Raw genomic sequence first — 20,507 nt, 5'->3', positions numbered from 1 at the left:
AAGGGGCCTTTCTCCAAATGTCTAAGTTTAGCCTTAATGTCAGGGTAGCACTGAGAAAAAAAATGAGTCATCAGTAACTGTCTGCCTTCCGTGGTTTCTGGATCTAAGTTAGTATATTGTAACAGAACTTTAGTGAGGCGTTCCAAAAAATGTAGAAGGATTTTTCTTCATATCTTGAATGACCTCTGAGAGATTATGATAGTTTACTGGCTTGAGGGCAGCCTTATGGAGACCTGCTAGAAGGCAAGTCAAAAACCAGTCCCTAGCTAAATTCCACCTGGGGTGTTGTGGTTCCTGCTCGGGGACCACCTCTGCCCTTGGGAGGTAGGTTGCATGTGTCTGATGGACCTCTTCTGCATGTAGTCTGGCCTGTTCCCAAACTCGCCTGTGCTCTCCAGGAAGTAGGTTATTAGATAGGATCATATAGATATCATGAAAGGTGAGGTTATAAGACTGTGGGACTTAGAGCTTAGTCAGTAAAAGGCTTGGATGTAAGGAAACTCCTTCCATTTGCCTGTGCACTGACAGTAGTTAGAAAGTTCCCATAGACTACGGGGACCAAAGGTGCCGTTAGGTGGCCACTTTAAATTGTTATCTAAATCTTAAGAAGGCCATTTTTGAACAAAGATGGACAAGTGTGGGAATCTGTAAGTAGGGCATTAAGGCCTGGGGTTTTAGGGTCTCTAAAAGGCATCCCCAGGGAAGGCTGGATTGATGGTCTTGAATGGCTTGCTGAAACTATGAAAACCCATGACAACGGTGACACCACAAGGCTTATAGGGGGACGTCTCCCCTCTACAGGCAGGGTGTGATGGCAGCGAACACCGCAGAGCTTGTAGGAGAGTGTTCTCTACCTACAGGTGGGGGTGTTAAAGTCTGATTGACTCCAGACCAATCCAGACTACTGGGAAGTCAGAGAGGCTAGAGATCAAGTGGTGTCTCACAGTGGGGACCACTGGCGAGTGGTCCAAAAGAAAAGAAAAGAAAAAAGAAAAGGAAAAACAAGAGAAAAAAAGTCTGAGGGACCCTTGTTCCCCAATCGTGGGAGAACTGAACCCAGGTCATCCAAACATGATGTTAGCTAAGTGAAGCAATCCAGAGATGAATGTCAGTGAAGGGCTCAACCATAGCCATGAAGGCCGTGGTTGGGAGCTGTCCCCTCCCACCCCCCATTACTAGGAACACCAGAAGATTTCTGGGAGCTCAATGGTCAATTTCTCAGGTTTGGAGATACGGTTAAGCTGACTAGAATGGGGAAAACTCACCAACTGAAGCCAGTGATATATACAGAAATCATGCTCAGGCAGATGGAACACAGGGTTATTGTGGAAAAACACCCAGTTCTGAATCCTGACTCCGGGAGAGGGACTCGGGGCAGGAGAGCCTCATGAGTCTCATGGCACCAATAAAATTACCTGGCACAAGTGAGAAGGAAACAGAAATGCAACAAAACTGCTTAGGAGTTTATGGGGGGGGGCAGGGAGGATATACAGGCCTAATGAAGATCAGTGTGCTGAGAGAGAGGGGGCTAAAGATGGCGCCTCCAGCTTTTAAGGCCTTCCTAGCGCATGCACACAGGGAGATGGTGTGGTTACATCATATGCAGATGATGGAGCTCAGGCATGCATACAAGGGCCCACGCAGCTGTGTCATACATAGATGATACAACCATGCTGCACGTGGGTCACGTGGGGTCCTATAAGATTCCTGGGCCATTAGGAACTTCTGCCTGAGGGCTTGTCTGCCCATGCATGGCCCTGGAACCCGGAAGTGTCAGCCATGTTGTGTGGCTGAATCATCACAGTGTTCCCCTTTCTCCTAGTCCTCAATAGCTGTGGTGGTTTACATAGGAATGGCACCCATAGACTCATGTGTTTGAATACTTGGCCCATGGGAAGTAACACTATTAACTATCGGGATGTGTGGCTTGTTGGAGTAAGTGTGTCACTGTGAAGGTAGACTTTGAGGTCTCATATATGCTCAAGCTATGCCCAGTGTGGCTCACATAGCCTTTGCTTTTGTTGCTAGCGGGTCAAGATGTAGAACTCTCAACTCCTTCTCCAGCATCATGTCTGCTGCATGGCACTATGCTGCCTGCCATGAGGACAATGGACTAAATCTCTGAAACTGTAAGCCAGCCCCAGTGAATTGTTTTCCTTGATAAGCATTGCTGTGACCATGGTGTTTCTTCACAGCAATAGAAACCCTAACTAAGGCACCAGCCTGTATATTCAAGCCCTTCTCCAATATCCCATGCCATGAGGCCCTATATAACTAGGGCAAAATTGCATACAACTGGTTGGGAAGGGTGGCTGGATACTCAGGTTAGGTGGTATGACTCTTCTGTCCCTCCTTTTATGAGGGAAGGCAAACAGTCAGCAAGCACAGCTATGATGACCTTTTATGAGCAGACACAGATGCCCTCATGATGATGGTCTCAGTTTGACTCAAAGACGTACTGTACAATATACTTTACTCGTTGCTTGTGAATTCTTGCTGCTTCACAAATATTGCTGTCGTTGTGAATAATTTCTTTTTGTTATCTTTTCTTTCCAGTTGTTATCCAGCTTGAAACTGTTGGAATTTGATGTTACTGGAATATCTTATGCTCCTTTGGGGATTCATTGAATCGTCTTTGACTGTATCATCCTTAATAAATTTACTTTTTCTTGTTTAACTTTATCTAGCCATGACTAAGAACAACAGATAGGGTTTTACTAAGAAATGACCCAAGTAATGGAACTATAAGGAAGATGTCAAGTATATAAATATTTTAAATAAATAACATTTAATTAAGTATTTAAACATAAACATTAAATATGTTAATAATCTAGCATAACAGTGTGGCAGGACAAGACAGTGCAGGGGTTCCTCCATCTTACATTCTTGCTGAGATCATTTTGAATTTAACTAGAATTTGATTTCCTTGATATATAACCCTGCAGAAATTACCTAACTCTATTCTAGGATCCCAAGGTCAATATGCCCAGATAACTTAGCTTCTGTTAAACTTCCTATTTGTGCAAACCTCCCCTCCAGGTAACTGCTTATCTTCGCTTCTGTTAAACTGCTTGCTTGCCCAAAACCTCCCCCTACAGCTACCAAGCAAGAAACCAGGATGTAGTGTCTGTCTAAAAAAAAACAAAACCTTTACTCTAAACACTCAGTACTACACCTGGGTCCTTAATACCTGAGTATAGCTCCAGCCGGAATAAAGACTTTCAATAGTCTATAAAGTGTGTCTGAGTGGTCATCTCTGGTGGATTTCCTATAACACAGGTAAATAACAAAAATGAATAGATAAAAATTTCAGCAAAGATATATATTTGAATTTTATAATTAAATGAAAACACTAAGAAAAAAAGCAGTACCAGAGATGAAGCACTTTCTCAATAAGCTGATAAGCAAGCTGTGTACACAAGCTGACTTGTGAATGAATCTAAAGATGGATAAGTATACAAAGTGAAATACAAAATAGCAAAGAGGAAAGGCAATAAAGCAAAACTATTGGAAGACATAAAATACATGTAATCGGAGTGAGGAGGGAGAAAGCAAGAGAAAAACAGAAACAGAGAGGGAAACAAGATGGGTAGAATTAGTACTCGAAGAAAGAACAGCTTGGGAGTTTTTTAAAAAGAAGAGTCAACAACTTCTGGATTCAAGAAGCTCAGAAAATTCAAATCAGAATACATGAATGAAAACCATTCTTAGATCCATCATGTTCAAACTATAGAATGTGAAAAACACAAGGGATGGGAAGGCAGGAAAGGGGAAAGGGTGAGAGATTTTGAAAGACTATGAATGCTTGAAAAAAATCCATATGGAAACATACTATTTTATAACCTTTATACACACACACAAACACACAGACACACACACACTTGGGCTTACATACACTGTATGTGGACATACACACTCAAATAAAAAAGTTCAGTTGTAGTTAACCTACACAGGAAATAATATCCCTCCCCCAAGAAGTCAAGCATTGCCAAAAATAATTCTTCAGCGCTAGTGTCGGATACCTTCTCTTGAGTGGTAGGTCAGGGATGTCTTAGAAACTCCTGAAACAATAAAGGCTATCATAGAATAAATGTCTGCGGGGTTCTGAGTCACAAATGTTACATTATATCACACCAGCCTCCCTCCAAGTTTCAGGGATCATTGTGTGTGAGGTGTATGTGTGAGCAATTGCAAGAGAAAGCAGCCAAGGGGACTGGAGCAAAACCATGTCTTCTGACAGGACAGCCTATTGCACTCAGGAATCCAAGGCAGGTGTGGCTGCCTCTACTGAACTTGCCCAAAATAAAGCCAGTAAACATTCCAGCCAGGAAGGGAGAGGGGCTCCCAAGCCCCCACCCCTAGCTTAGGAACTACTGTTGGCTTCTGGAGGAAGGAAAGTCAGTTATCTTTATAGCTGTGGCCCCTAGCAGGCTGACCATGTTCCAGGGGATGCCCCCAGACCCACCAAGTGTGTGGACACAAATTAAATCAGGTGAGTTTTTAATTTTAAAAGACATGAAATTTGGAAGCGGTGGGAGGTATATCTAAAAAGAGTAAGGAGGAAGATGGGTCATGAATATAACAACAAACTGAAGAAAAAAAATTCCTGAGGGTAACAAGAAAATAAATAACATCTACATGTAAAAGTGAAAGAAAGGTAAGAATTATAGCCACTTTCTCATCAGGAATTAGCCAAAATTAAAGAAAAAGGGGAAATAGTTTCAAAGTACTGAGAAAAAAAAATCGGTCAAACACAAGTTCTATTCCCAATGAAAACAGAAGGAAGAAAACCAGGAAATTTGTTTGCCAGAAATCTGTTTCCCTGTTCTTGTACAAAAGAAGGCAGAATAAATAATTTTAGACAAACGAAAAGATGAAAGAATTTAGTGTCAATAATATTGAAAAAATTTTTAAAGGAAAAGAACAAATTAAAAGAAGCAAATTGAGTGTGAACAAGGAAAAATGAAACATGGCTGAACTAATTAAAAGGAAGTTAAATATAGTGCATATCACCCTAAAATCCATAACTTAAAGGATAACCAAGTATCTAAAGCAAAAAAAAAAAATACTGTATTGTGGGGCTTATAAGTAGAAACAGAACTGATGATGAAAATAACATATAAATGATATAATGTGAATGTAGTATTCACATACACACACACACACAAGTACCATACACACACACACACACACACACACACACACACACATACATGCGCTTCAACAGATGATTTAAACAAGACTGAGAATCTTACAATATCTTAAATGTCAAGGATGTGGTTGAAAATCACTCATCTTGACTTGAACCCAGAAAAAATCTCAACTAAATGAGAAAAAGAAAATTAACATATGCCAGCGCTGATAGAACACAGATGTTGAAATGGTGCAACAAGGAGTTTGCCCAGTCATCGTAAACTACTTCAACAGGCAATTACAGAGCTGCAAAGTCTCTGCAAAGAAATAGAAGAAAACAAAGGAGGAAAGAAGAAACAAAAGGAAACTTGAGAACTAAGTCGTCTAACTGAAATTACAAACTTTGCATGGGTTCAGTAAGAAAGTGGGGAGGGCAGAAGAAAGAATCGTAAAACTTAATGACAGAACGCTACAACTGCCCAGTTCTAACAGAAAAGAGAAAACTTTTGTTAAAAAAAAACAACACAACAACAGAGCCTCAGGGGTTTGTGGTATTGCCAACATGCCAACAAAAGACCTAGAATTTCTGTCGTGATCATTGCAGAAGAAGAGAATGGAAAAAAAAAAGATGGTAAGGATGAAAACTATGAAAGCAAGTAAAAATTAATAATTTCCCAGATTAGGCAAAAATATAAACTTAAAAATTCATAATCCTTGGTGAACACAAAACAGCAAGATCCCCAAGAAACTGGTATCATTACACAGCGTAGAAGACTTTGTAAAAGCCCGAAGAGACAAGTAAAATCATCTGTAAAAGAAACAGTTCCCCCAGCACACATCTCCCATCAGAAAACAAGGGCAAGAAGCACTAAAATGAATAAATGAATAAATAAATAAATAAAGTCAGCCCCTGAGTCATACAGCCAGGAAAGCTAGCTTTCAAGAATGAAAAAGGATTCAACATGTTTTCAAACAAAGAAGAAAAGAAGGGAATGGTTAATTGGTTAATGGAAATTCTTGAAATTGAAAGGGAATCATGAAAGAGCTCTTTGGGGTACAAAAAATACATATAAATGTCTTTCTTCCTTTTCTGACTTACATTTGATGTGGAAACAGAGATCAGTATTTTCTGAGGTGTTCAGTGTATGGGAAAGACACAGTTAGGTCAATCCTACTGTAAGTGAAGGACCTTAAAGAGCCTAGCAGAAAGGAAAAGATCTTTGCACTTCATTCAGGCTGGTGAAATGTCAACACTGATAAGGACTGTTTATCTAAACACTGATATACTGGAGAGTTATCTGCTTGTATAGTATGCCTAGAAGAACCACCAAACTCTACACAAGGAAACACCCTTTAAAAACTGTTAATAAATGAAAGTAGAATTCTAAAAACTTTCAAATAAAGCACAAGTAGGCAATTAAAAAAACAAAAAAGAACAGGACACAGAAAACAAAAACTAAACTGGCAGATTTAAGCCTTTACATACCGAGTGTTATAATAAAGGTGGACGTCCCAATTGACTGACAAAAACTGGGTAGATAATAGATATATTAACTGTCATTCATCTCCTATCCCCTGTATTTGACAAAGAGGTTGGAGAGTAGGTGTGTTTTTACTTATAAAGCATAAGCTATAACTACTAAATATTTCTTTGTATCTCGGAAGGGTTTGTCATTTTGTTTCTCTCTTTGGGTTAGCCATAGCTTAATGAACAATAGTTTGGTCCTAGAAGAATGTCCTGATCATTAAGAAAGATGATAAAACTCTGATTTGCTTTCTACTTGGGGACTAGTTCAGACATCTAATAGGTAATCAGCAACTTGGTGTCATGTCTGTTCTACACCTTATAGAGATGAGGTGAATGTGACAGGTTCGAGAGCCCCCTCTTCACAGTGACAAAGTGAGCATGAATGGAGGGTGGGATATTGTTACTGTGAGAGTGTTGTCTTCCAGCTGGGAACCCGATGTTCAGGATATTCTTCCTCTCACAGACTGAGGGTCTCAGCATGATATTCCTTTCTATTTCTCACCCCGATGTGGAAACAAGACAGAAGTCTCCTCAAAGACGGTAATCATAACATGCCATTAATACCTCTGGGTTGATTTTGCAGTTGGTTCAAAATGTAATCACACACACACACTCCCAGAGACTAATGCTATCTAAAATGTGCTGGGTTTTGCAATAAATGGCAAGTTTCATGGCTAGTTCAATTATTAAAGGTGGATTACGTGTAGAATAAACTGTTGGCCAGACAGTGAGAATGATGGGACAAGGAGGATGCGGGAAACCAGAATAACACAGGAGCTCCTGGCTCGGGATGGTGGCAAACACATACCGAGATGTATTGCTTCAAGAATGGGATGGGCATTCTAATCAGCATTAGAATACACTAGTGATAACTTCATATATCTCTGATGCATTAGAATACACCAGCATAATTTCATATATCTGTATCAAGTAAAAAAGTAACAGGACATCAGAATTAACCTGCTCTGACTCTCTGTGAGAAAATCCCTGAGACACGTAACTGCAAAGAAGAAAATCTAATTTTAGCTTAAAGGTTTCAGAGGATCCCACTCATGACCAGCTTGGTCCTGTTGCACTTCGGGTCTTTGCAAAGCAGCATACCTTAGTGGGGACATTTCCTGATGGAGTAACCTGCTCAATGAAGCTGGCTGAGCAGCAGAAAGAGAGAGAAGAGCGTAGAGTCACAACATGTTCTTTAGGACACAACCCGAAGGTCCAGTTCCTTCCATGGGGCCCTATTCTGAAAGGTTCCACCACTTGCCAGTAGCACTAAGGCTAGGGGCCAAGGCTTTGGCAAATGAGTCTTCCAGATCCAAACAAGAGCAGTATCTCAAAGCAAAGTGTAATCCCTTGCAAACACATAAGCAATTGTAGAGATAACCATTAGTGTATCCAGAAGCCACACTGACTGTATGCTAGTTTGACTCTTGTTAAAACGGCAAAAATTGAATTAAAATTCAGCTACATGATGATGGTATGAAGAAAAAATTTTGAAGACATAATGCTAAGTTTTAAAAATGGCATTTTTCTAACATGGCACATAAAACATGGCTACATATTATTGTGGACATGTGCAGTCATAGATAAACACAGACACACTAGATGGGTACTGACCTAATTCAGGACAGTCGATTCTGGGGACATAAGGAAGCGTGCAATGAGTGGTCAAGAAAGGATGCTACTTCATAAACTTCTACATATTTCATTTGCATAAAATCCAGAAAGAAATGACTGTCAACTTTTAAAAATGTTTGTTTTTATAGCAAGCTCATGGTGTTTGCATATGTTCTTCCTTAACAAAATAACAAAAGAAAGAAAAATGAGCTTTGGGGACAAGCAGGGAGCCATGCAGACGCTACTGGATTCCACAGGTACAAGGTACAGCGACCTCAATGTCTGTTCTCACTGTGTCAAGAGCCATTTAGGGAATTACCTAAAATGTTCATAACTTTGCCCTTTTATTGCTCTGGACTTTGATAAGAGTATACTGTATATAAAAGAGCACTGAGCCAATTAGGGACAAATGAGCACAAAAAGAAATTAAACCTTGCAGAGTCCTGCCTGGTTTAAACTCCGGTGCCAGTGTGTGACACCACAGTCGTGTTTTGTGTGGCGTCTATAAAAGAATCACTGCTATAGAGCCTTAGAAAACTCGGCGCCTATTCCAAGGTGGCCCTGAAATCTGAAACACGGCATTATTAATGTTTGTAGGATAGCATGTAGATCAGGAGTCCTGTGTGTGATACCTTTCTTCTGCATTCTCTAAGCGAATATACGGCAGATTCCCACTATGACCATGACTTTTAAGTGTTAAGGGCTGTGTAGAGACAGAATAGGCCGGCTTTGATGTTACTGACTTCTTTTTCATTCAAAAACTCAAGATTTACGGCTTGGAAGAAAACCAGGCAGAGAGGGACTGGGATTTGCTTGGATGAAAGGGAATACCTAATATTAATGAAGAATAGTTTTTCATGGAATTATTTTAAGTCAACTACTGGGCAAGCCACTGCCTTTCTTTGTTTCTCAAATGTGCAGGTGGAAGAGAATATGTAAATGAGGCCCGTCTGCAAACCCCTTCTTGCACGTAAGCCAACTTTTCCCGCTTGAGTGGCTTTTTAGAATCACATTAAAGCCTATTCATTATTGTAATATTGAAGGCCAACTTCTCACAGACTCATCTTCTTGGGACGTCCTCACCACCAGCTGTGAAAGCCAAAAACCCTCAAAGACTCGGAGAATGGCTGAGAATCAACCTAATGGCGTCTGGCAAGGCATGATAGTGCAATCCATCTGTCTCCTGAGGGTGAGAGACTCAGAAAAAGGGCTCAGTGTATGTGAATTCTGGGATGCAGGGATACTCGGCAGCCACACAGACATGCACATGCATGTGTACACACTTGTTCACATGCACCAGATGTACAAGTGTAAGACAGAAGAAGTATACATGCTCTGCTTTGTTCTTTTTTCCCCTTAAGTGTAGATAAATAAAAATCAACCTGTGTAAACTCATTGTAAACAAAACCTGTTCATTTTCACTTGTGGATTTAGATGTCACAATGCTAGTATTTTATACGACATGATCAAACTCATGTGACATTTACAGATGCTCGAAAGAAGGTGAGGACTCCCGGCTGTTGTCAGAAGCAAGGCGATAGATATGTGCCCCTCCCACTCTGTCCATAGCGATGATTCAATGTCCGTTTGCGATTGAAGCCACTCAAGCTGCAAAATCACTTATAATGTGAACTAACACAATGCAACAGCCCATTCTGAGCAATTTATCCTTAGGGTTGGAACACATGGCAGGATACCCACGGTATTTCTTAGTAACATGCATGGATTATCTACGGAAAAAAAAATGAATTTTGGACTTCATCTGCATAAAAGCGTTTAGGAAACAAGTAATTTAACAATGATTTTATGATCTAGAACGTCTCATTTTTTCCGGGCTTTGGCTGGATTTCTTCTCCTGCTTCTCATTCCTATGTCTACAGGCCACTTCTTTCTGGAAAGGAATGGGCCCTGAAGTCAACCTTTCTTACTCTGGCTAGCCTGTCACTGTCTGAAGTGACGGCAGAGTCCAAACACTTCTGTGCGCTCAGTCTCACTCAGGCCACACAGAGGAGCGGAGGCAGGATCGGTGACCTGTGACTAAGTAGTGCCCGGGAGGAAGGCCCAAATGCCATTCCCTCCCATACGTCATACTGTCATTCTGCGACTGCCGGGCTTCCTTAAAGCTTGTGCTATTTTTAGTGACTGACATTTAATATGTGTCACTCGTGGGCACAGATTTATATATCACGTCCAGGACCCAGAGCACTGCACATGACACCGGCAGCTGGGGACAGTGGAGATACGGATTTCTACTAAGTAAGGAAGTAATGTCTGCTGTTGCCAACCTATAGAACCAGGTCAAATGCTTTCTTGGTACCCCCATCATCTGAACCTATCCTAATTATCCATTCCCATCTTCCACCTTCTGGGACACCACCCAGAAGGTTCCTTTTCCCAAAACTCTGCATTTGTCTTGGGTGTTGGTGAACTTGAGAAAACAATTTTCTCTCTTTCATGTCCTTCCTGGCACTTCACACCTAAGTGTTAAGGTCTGGGGTGTCCGTCTTTTTTATGTTAAGTTCAGACTCTGTTGTGTGTGAAGAGGAATGGGGGTGGAAGACTGGGTGGGGAGGCAGACAGGACTCCAAGCAGTCTGTTTCTCATAGCAGGCGTTACCTGTCATCCATTAATGAAGTAAAACCTGGGGACAATGTAGAGAAGAAAAACGCACACGCACTGTGGCGCACTGATAAAATGCCACTGCCGAAAGAATAAAGGTCACTGCACCCAACAAGGAAGACTCTGCAGGGTGCTTTGATATGTACGTCAGGTGTAGCCAGAACATCTGGATGGCGAATGCACATCTATACTCCCTGTGTACAGTTTGGTGAAAACCCAGGAGGACTCTCAAGAAGCCAGCGATTATAGCTGCTTGCTAATTGTGTTCTAATTTGATGGATGAGAAAACTGGGTAGGGGACCAATGTTTTAGGAGCTGGGTGATAATAGTTTTCCACTTCCGGACTGCAAACCTTACTGCATTTTTACTTAATTTAATTAAGTAAATTTAATTTATTATTTAATTGCTTAATAAAATTTTTTCTCAAATATTAGAGTGGAATTTAACTTCTTAGATTTACTCCTAATCAATTAGGTTTCAAATTGGTGTATGAGGAGTTCTTGAGGGAGAATTCTGGCTGGACCTGATGGTGCAGGCCCTGTAACCACGGAAACTCCAGAAGCTGAAGCAGGATTACACATTCAAAAGCTACTTTGGCTACGAGTGAATTCAGATCTAGCCTGGGGTGAAAAACCCTGTCTCAAAAGAAAAAGCAGAAAGAGAGCGAGGAATGTAGTTCAATAGTAGAACACTTGCTCAGCATATACAAGGCTCTGTGTTCCGTCCCCATATTACACACACACACACACACACGCACACACACACACACACACACACACACACACACACACACAATTTCTGATCCTTCATGCAAACTTCCTTGGAAAACATGTCATGATTTACCATATACATCCACACCGGTGAGAGAAAGAGTTAAGAGAGAGGAGGGAGGGAGGGGAGGAAAGAGGGGAGGGAGGACAGAAAGAGAAGGGGGAGGAACAGAAGAAAAGGGGTGGGAAGGGGAGGAAGGGAATGAAGAATGAGCAGAAGAAGGGAGGGCCTGTGAAAGGAGGAGGGAGGACTATCAGAAGAGGAGGGAGGATCTGTGAGAGAAGGAAGGAACTGTGAGAGGAGGAGGGAGGATTGTGAGAGGAGGGGGGAGAATTGTGAGAGGAGGAGGGAGGACTGTGAGAGGAGGAGGAGGGAGGACTGTGAGAGGAGGAGGGAGGACTGTGAGAGGAGGAGGAAGGACTGTGAGAGGAGGAGGGAGGACTGTGAGAGGAGGAGGAGGGAGGACTGTGAGAGGAGGAGGGAGGACTGTGAGAGGAGGAGGCAAGAGGAAGGACAGGGCCTCTACCTGGAAGGACTTTGGAACAGAAACTTCAATAAATTTATTATCACCTCACTTTCCTCTTTTTGAACACACTTTACTACTGTTCTGTGGGGGCCTAGCAAATACCCACTGCTCCATTCAGAGCTGCCATGCGCAAAGTCACTGAATTCAAGGGAGATCACGAACTCTGCTTTCCTCAGACCTGAAACAAACTCTGTCACCTTGGAAAATACTTACATTTTATCAGCCATCTTCTTAAACTATTTGCATTTTTATTCATCCTTGCCACAAAGACCGAGTGGAAATGACCTGGTGCTGAGGCTGGAGCTCAGGCCGGACATAGGTCAGCGTGTGTCGCTCTGTGGTCACCACCCGCAGGGTAGGACCATGGTGGTGCACATGGTGGTGCCTCTGACCTTGTGTTTTGTCGGATCTAGGCCATCGCTCACTTGTTCTTGCCCAGGTCGGCAGAGCCCTGAGCTTGTTGACTTTTGAGTATAAATCCTACGGTGGAGCAGGAGCTCGGAGCTAGTGGTCTACAAGAATTCTTCCTCTAGAGGTACCACAATTAGGTTTAAACTCAAAGGCCCTTTGCTTTGGTGCATTGGCCCTTAGGGCCGGGGAGGGGGAACCTTAACGCCTTAGTCTTCAGAGCACACTCCTGTTCATAAGCAGGAAGATGCCATCACATCCTTTCAAAGCGCTTTTGAGTGTCTTTCTTTATGTGTGAAAACTACATCTTCCCTCATTGGCATCACTTCTGTGGCTACAGAAATGGCCTACAATCTTCAAGGTTATCAAGGTTCCGAGCAAGGAGAATTTTCCCCCAGTCCACGAGAAACATAGACATTAAAGCAGGCAAGTTCAGAACTCTGGGAATGTCTCTCTGGAGGGAGCACCACGCAAGGGATTTGCCCCTGTCCTGACACATGCTTATCCACACAGACAATAGAAACAATTTAGCACTAACCAGAAATTATTCCTTAGCAGGAATTTACACCGGGTTTTAGGATGTGTCTAAGGGCAAATTCAGGTTGAATATCCCTTGCCACAAATCCTCAACAGCAGGAGTATTTTGGCTTTAGGGTGATTTTTTTCCAGGCTTTGGCCTATTTCTTTATGGATAATGTATACAATTCACTTACATTTCATATCCTCCTTATGCACACAGCCTAAAAGTAAGTTTATACAATATCTTTGGCACGGGTTATAGTTTGAATATGAAATGTCCCTATCACCCTCCTGTGTCAAGTGCTTGATGCTGACAGAGCTGGTGGTACCATCTTGAGAAGTGGTACAAACTTCAGGAGGTAGGACCCAGCTGGGAAGTAGGTCACTGTGAGTCAACCTTTGATGGTTGATCCTGATCCGCAGCCCTTTCCTTCCTCTCAGCTTCCTAGTGACCATGAAGTGAGGCAAGAACTCTGGACCATGACTAAACCCCCTGAAACCAAGAGCCCAACAAGACCTTTCCTTCTTTGCTGTCTTCATGTAGGGTCATCTGTCACGGTGACACAAATGTCACCGTGTGCCTATGTTCTAGCTGCATCTTCTCACGTGGGGTCAGCCATCCAGAATCTGGGGACGTTTCAAGTTTGGGGTTTGTGGATTGAGTTTCGCGATCTATTTCTTTCTCCTTCTCCCTCTTCCCATACCCCCCTTCTTGTCCTTATTCGTGTGTGTGTGTGTGTGTTGTGTGTTTGTGTGTATGCATGTGAATGCTGAACATACGTTGTGATTTTATTATTGCCTATACTCTAATGCGTTGAAAGAAACAAAATTAGCCAGAAATGAACTGGGGAATGTGATTGATTTCTCTTACATTCTCTAAAGGCCTTAAACAATTGATTGGCTTGGCCCCACCTGGAGGCCTGGGTGGTATTCCTCTTGCCTCAAAGACCAGCTCAGGCGATAACCACACTCCTGTGGACAGTCCTAGGGCACATTGGAGGGTGTCCTAAGCTCTCTATATTGCCCATAACTTCTACAGGAAGTAAAATTTATCTACAGGGAGATAAATTAATGGGGGATCAGGAAAAGTCTAGTGAAATGTCAGATGTTTAGCAGAGGTCTTTCCATCCCGGGAAGGTCCACGGTCATGAAACGAGACAAAGTTCCTCCTATTGGCATCTGGCCATACCCTCCCTCCCACAGCTTGGTTTCTGGATGCTCCCTTACAATTTCAGATTAAAAGGTCCCGGGGCTTTTGTGGCTAGCTGGGTAATCCTTTGCCACACAGACCATTGTCCCACTTGAATTCGCCATAAACACAGAATAAGCTCCTTCCACGAGTTGCTTCATTTCCACAAAGGATGAAAAACTCCCTGGTAGCTGGGGCCACGTCCCAGCCACGCAGAGGATTTACAAGGCCGCTCCCTACCCCCCATTCCAGCCGCACAAAAAGGACGCTATGTTTTTTTTTTTTCCTTCAAGGATTACATGGCAGAAAAAGCACAGCGAAAGCACACAATGTGTGACGTGGGAATCGAGGGAATCTCAAGTCTGCGGCTAATTGATCGGGGGTGGCATTGCAGCAGCTAGAGGACCTGCCCCCTCCACCAGAAAATGCCAAAGCTGCATCTTGGGAATGCGCTGAAGTCCCCAAGACCCCAACATATTGGGGACTTGTTAGCAAAAGAATGTTTAGACAAACCCTTGCCCAAAGTTCATTGCCTCTTAATAAATTTTAATAAGGCCTTTAAAAAGTTATCTTCTGGCAAATCTTATCTTTTATTTGTAAAAAGTTATTAAGCTTTAAAAGGTATTTAACTGACACATAGAATAAAAATATGCATATTTGTGGACATGATGCAATCAATATTTCAATACAAGTATATATTTTATACCATTTAAAAAACAAATAAAAAACACCATGCTGGATGTGGTGGTGCACTCCTTTATCAGCACTTGGGAGGCAGAGGCAGGTAGATCTCTGAGTTCAAGGCCAGGCTGGTATACAGAGTGAGTTTCAGGACAACCAGAGCTACATAGAGAAACCCTGTCTTGAAAAATCACATCTCTGTGTGTGTGTGTTTTCAAACATTTGTCATTTCTTTTTTACCTTGTGTGCGTATGATGTATGTACAGGTGACTACATGCCATGTTGTATATATGGAGGTCAGGGAATAATTTCGTGGAGCCAGTTTTCTCCTTCTGCATTTGTGTTCATCCGCAGTCACCCCACCATGCTGTAGCACCCCCAAAGCATCTTGATCCTGTCTAACTTTGACCTATCATCCAACAAACAACCACTCCCCTTCTCCACCCTTTCTTTCCCTCCTCACTTGCCCCAGCCTCTGGAAACTGCAGTTCTGCTCACCTTCTAGGAGATCAACGTCTTCAGATTCAACAGAGACGTGAGATGGTCTGGTCCTCTATCTTCCTGTACCCGGCTTATTGAGCTTAACGTGATGATCACCCCTTCTACCCAAGTCACAGCTGTCTTTTTAAATGGAATTTATTGTGAATATTATCTACTTCAAAAGATCTAGAATTACCTAGGAAACAAACTTCAGGGCATGTCATTGAAGTAGTTTCTAGATTTGAATTGAGGAGCAAAGACCAGCCCTAATGGTGGGTTGGAGTTCCAGACCAAATAAACAGGAGAGAAAAACAGCCAGCTGAGGACCAAGGTTGATCTCTGTGCTTCCTGGCTACATTCGGACACAATGTGACCAGTCACCTTGACTCCTGCTGACAAGCCTGTCCCACCATGATGGACTGGACTATTAGCTCTCTGCAAAAAAAAAAAAAAAGAGCCTTTTTCTTCTTTAAGTTATTTCTGTCCAGTAAAACACCTGTCATACCAAGGGAAAAGGGAATTAATACAATGGGCAATTATATCTTTTCTTGTTTGAATGAAAAATGTTCCCTGGGCCCAAGTATTTGAACACTGGATCCCCAGGTGGTGATGCTGTTTGGGGATGCAGATTTAGGAAGAGCAGCCTTGTTGGTGGAAGTGTGTCCCCAGGAGACTAACTTTAAGGGTTTATAGCCTCATCTGACTTCCCGCTATTTCTCTTTTCCTCCTCTGTAGAGATTGAATGTGATCAGTCAGATTCCTGGCTCCTGTTGCCATGGCATCCCCTCAATTACGGATTCTAGCCCTCTGAATTGTAATCCAAGATAAATTCTTCCTTCCACTGCTCTTGGTTCTGGTATTTTAACACAGTAGCAGGAAGGTGGCTACCGGAGGAGCCCACTGTATTTCTACCCAGTTCCTGTCTCTGCCCCGTAGCTGATGGACACATAAGTTGCTTTCAATTCTTTGCCATTGTGAATAATGATGGCATAATTCAGAAGTGCTGGTGTTTCCTGCACACCCTTGCAATTCCGTGGCTTACATACCCAAATGGTGGGAGGTGGCTGGATCACATGGGAGTCTTAAGTTTTTTGAGGTGCTTCTGTATCATTTTCCATAAGGAATTAATTTGCGTTTTTCTAGAGCAGCCTCAACATCAAGACTTTGAACTCAGAGACACCTAGACTAGCCTTGCCCATCCTCACATCGTGACTGAGCAGGTATCCTAGCTAGAAGGCCCAAGCAACTGTTTCTCCTACCAGCAGTGGGGCAATAGTTGCCAGGCTCTCTAGGACGGTAAGCAAATATAGTCCTCAACAATTTATTCTAAATTTCAAAGTGGCTGGATAAGAGTTTGAAGATAAAACACAAAAAGGAAGATTTTTGGAGAGAGGGGAATAGAAATGTCCTGATTTAAAAATTATACATTATAGGCAATGGTTAATGTATTTAATAATTAAGTACACAGATTAAGCTGACTTAAAATTATAAAAATAAAGCATAAGAATCCGGCCTCTTTGTTCCTTTTTGCTGACCGGGGACAGAATGACAAGCCCAGACTACTTTCAATGCAATTGATCCCATCCAGCCTATTCTTTCCTCTGTTCCAAGTCAGGGCCACCCTGGAGAATGGGACCTAAGAGGATTAAGTACCCAGTGTAGAGAGATGCTGATGTAGAAAACAAGCAGTTGCTGGAGAGAGGAAAGCAGCTCAGAGAATCCCAGGGTGGGAGGGTACCACTTCAGCCTTCTCTCTCTCATGGGCAAGCCTGGTGGCAGCTTAGGAAGGAAGGAGTGAGTTTTCAGAATAGTTCCGTAATCCTGTAGTTACCAGCCCCCGAACTTCCACTTTTATTCTCCAATGCAGTAACTAGCAAAGGCAATTTTGTAATGTGGCATAGTTAAAAGTTATCTTTGAATAGGATTATATGTATATATATATAATATGTATATATATGATATATCGCATATATATACATACACACATATGTACTGTTAATAATTTGTTAATGACTGCTGTTAAACTCAAAATAAAGCTAAGCTCCACAACAGTGTAAAATTAAAGAGAACGAAGTGACAACTGTATACATCTGGGATTTGTGGAAATTTCACATCAATCTCTAGTTCAGAAAAGGATTTTAAATTGAAAGCAATTTTTCTACTAAGAAAAGCAATGAACCGGAAAGCTAAGCATGACAGAATTTGTATTACGCTATTAATAGTTTGGCATTTATCCTTGGTGGTCACTTCATAACAGTCTCAATTCCATGGCAAACATTTCTATCAAAATGCAGCATTCTGCAATAAGATAGAAAAATACATAATATTTTAAACAAGTAATAAAACCTGGTAACATCGTGGTTGAACTTCACAAATCTTCCTGATTTGGACACAGATACTGAATCAAAGCAGAGAGTTCAGTTCTTGGCACGTGCGTAATGAGTTGAGCCCCTTCCCCCATCACTTTGTTCTCCTGACAGCTGCACACATCTGGAACACATCAAACAATCTCCTCCTTGAGGTAGATTCCTTATGTTCCTCAAATTCATGATCAATTATGAACTGATGGTGAAGAATGTTTAGAATAAAAAAAAAGGAATAGGAAATAAGCAGAGATGAAGACAGGGGTCGAAAAGGAAAGTGATAGGCTCCTGGTGATCAAGACAAGGAGCCAAGGGCTGCATCCAGTGTGTACTCCTTGAAATATGATGTTTTTTTTTTTTATTTGCAAAACTTCTTAAATCAGATGAAGGTAAAAAAAAAAAAAAACCTGCCTCTATAATTTATAAGAAGCAAAGCCAAGGTCTTTGTTGAGGTATATCCTAAATAGCACTCAGCTAGCTTTTGTCAGTTACAAAACATTATCTCTGGAATTTTACGAATACCAAGATTTAGAGAGGTAGCTTCCTGGCTAAGAGCTTTTGTAAACAGCCATGAGAACCTGTATTAAGATCCTAGCACTGTGTAATAAGCTGGGCATGGTCTCAGCGTGCTTGTAACCCCATCGCTGTGGAGAACCTAGACCAAAAAAAAAAAAAATTACTGGAGCTTGCTGGCTTTCAGCTTAGTGTAAAATGTGAACTCCAGGTTTAGGGAGAGACCCCACCTCAGAAAAATTAGGGTAAACACTAGGCATGCTCCTCTGGCTTCAGTAGAAGTTAGCACAGACAAGTGTACCCTTTATTTTATTATGTACACATACAACACACACACAACACACATATACGCGCACACACATACATACACACACACATGTACACACACACACATACATGCACACACATACACACACACACACACACACACACACACACACACACAGAGAGAGAGAGAGAGAGAGAGAGAGAGAGAGAGAGAGAAAGAGAGAGAGATCACCTTTGTGGGAATGAGATCCTACTATCGATTGAATCTGCAGTGTCCCCAAAGGCTGATGTAAAAGCTCAGTCCCAGGCCTGTAGTGCTACTGTGAAGTGACAGAATCTTTAAAAAGTGAAGCTTAGTAGAAGGGAATGAGGTGACTGCAGATGTGCCTTTAATAGTGACATAGGGAACCCCAGCTTTCCATCACCCTTGTGTTTACTGGCCACCGGGAGGTGAACAGGCATCTTCTACCACATGCTCCCCTCGCCCTATACAGTGCTGCGGTGACCCAGAGCAACAGACAGAAACTTCGGAAACAAGTGACAAGCTCTGAAGGGACTCTAGCTAGCCTGAGCATGGCAAATAAGGCTCCGGCAGGCCTTTCCCTCCTCTCCCATTTCCTCTGCCTTGCTAAGAACCATTAGATTGTATTCCTAAGCTAGCCCCCAAGTTCTCTTCCTTTATTGGGCCACTTCCTCCTCCTGAGGCTGAGCAACAAGGTTCAGCTATCAAAGTATTGAAGTCCAGCAATCAAAAGCCCCCTTTGGCCCATCTAATTAAAGCACCCAATTAAAATGAAACACCTCCTCTTAACACGAGTTTCCCCTTTTACTTTTATGAACCACCATTTTCCTATGTCTGTCTCTATAGAAGAGGAAGGTCTTTGTTTCCCCACTTTAAAACAAATACCTCTTACCCTTCTCCCTTGTTCCCTTCTCCTTTTTTCCAGGTCCTCTATCTCCTGTCTTTGTCCCTTATTCTACCTTTTGTCTCTCTGGGAAAATAAACCTCCTTTGTGCTGAGAACTTGGTCTTGGGGTGTTCTGAGCTGATACCGATCCTCTCAAGCTCTGTGACCATTCAGAATGCTTTCGGGATGCTTGCAGATTCCAGAGTAGCTGCAACTGTTGTGCCAAACTTATTCTAGCCCTATTGTATTATATCTGCTTGCTTCTGAAGCAAAGGACAATGAACATCAAATTCCATAAAGTTGTACACAAAATCAGAGGTATCTGATGCCCACAACTGTTTCGAGATTCATGATTCTTAAATTGCTGTTAACTGAGTCTCCTATTTCCTGCCCAGGAAAAGAGAGCTAAGAGCTGTTAAGTTACTGGCTTAAAAAGATTGTAGTTGTTAAGAAGTAGATCCCACACTTGACTCCAAGTTTGACAACACAGAATCCATGTTCTTTAGTCACACACCATCTAAGTGTAATGAGATATGGACTGGCTATGTACATAAATAGCATTAATTAAAGAAGCAAAATGAAACTATAATGTCTGAAGTCTATAAACAATGGTGCCCAGAAATAAAAAATAAGCAAAATTTAAAATGCTGGAAATAGACTTTGACAATTATTCACAGTGACTTGCCATCATTAGCTGTCCCTATTAAAATTTCCTCACATCATCTTAAATCAATGTTTCTATAGACATATCTACTTTATAGACATGAGTTATAAATGGGTCAGTCATTGCTCATAGGGTTTGTTTTTTTCAACTTTCTGTCTCATGTTTCTTGGAATAACAAAACAAGAATTTCTGTGTTGTCCCCCCCCCCCCGTTGCCCAGGGACTCAAATATTACAGGGAAATGCCATCCCCAGAAAGTTAAGAGTGACTGTAGATCTTGTCACAAAGCATAGGCAGCCAGTAAGGCTGTTGACACTTACTTTTCA

This window comes from Myodes glareolus, chromosome 13, assembly GCF_982192425.1.
Source record: "Myodes glareolus chromosome 13, mMyoGla1.1, whole genome shotgun sequence".
Taxonomy (NCBI): domain Eukaryota; kingdom Metazoa; phylum Chordata; class Mammalia; order Rodentia; family Cricetidae; genus Myodes; species Myodes glareolus.
Note: the sequence above shows the minus strand (reverse complement) of the source record.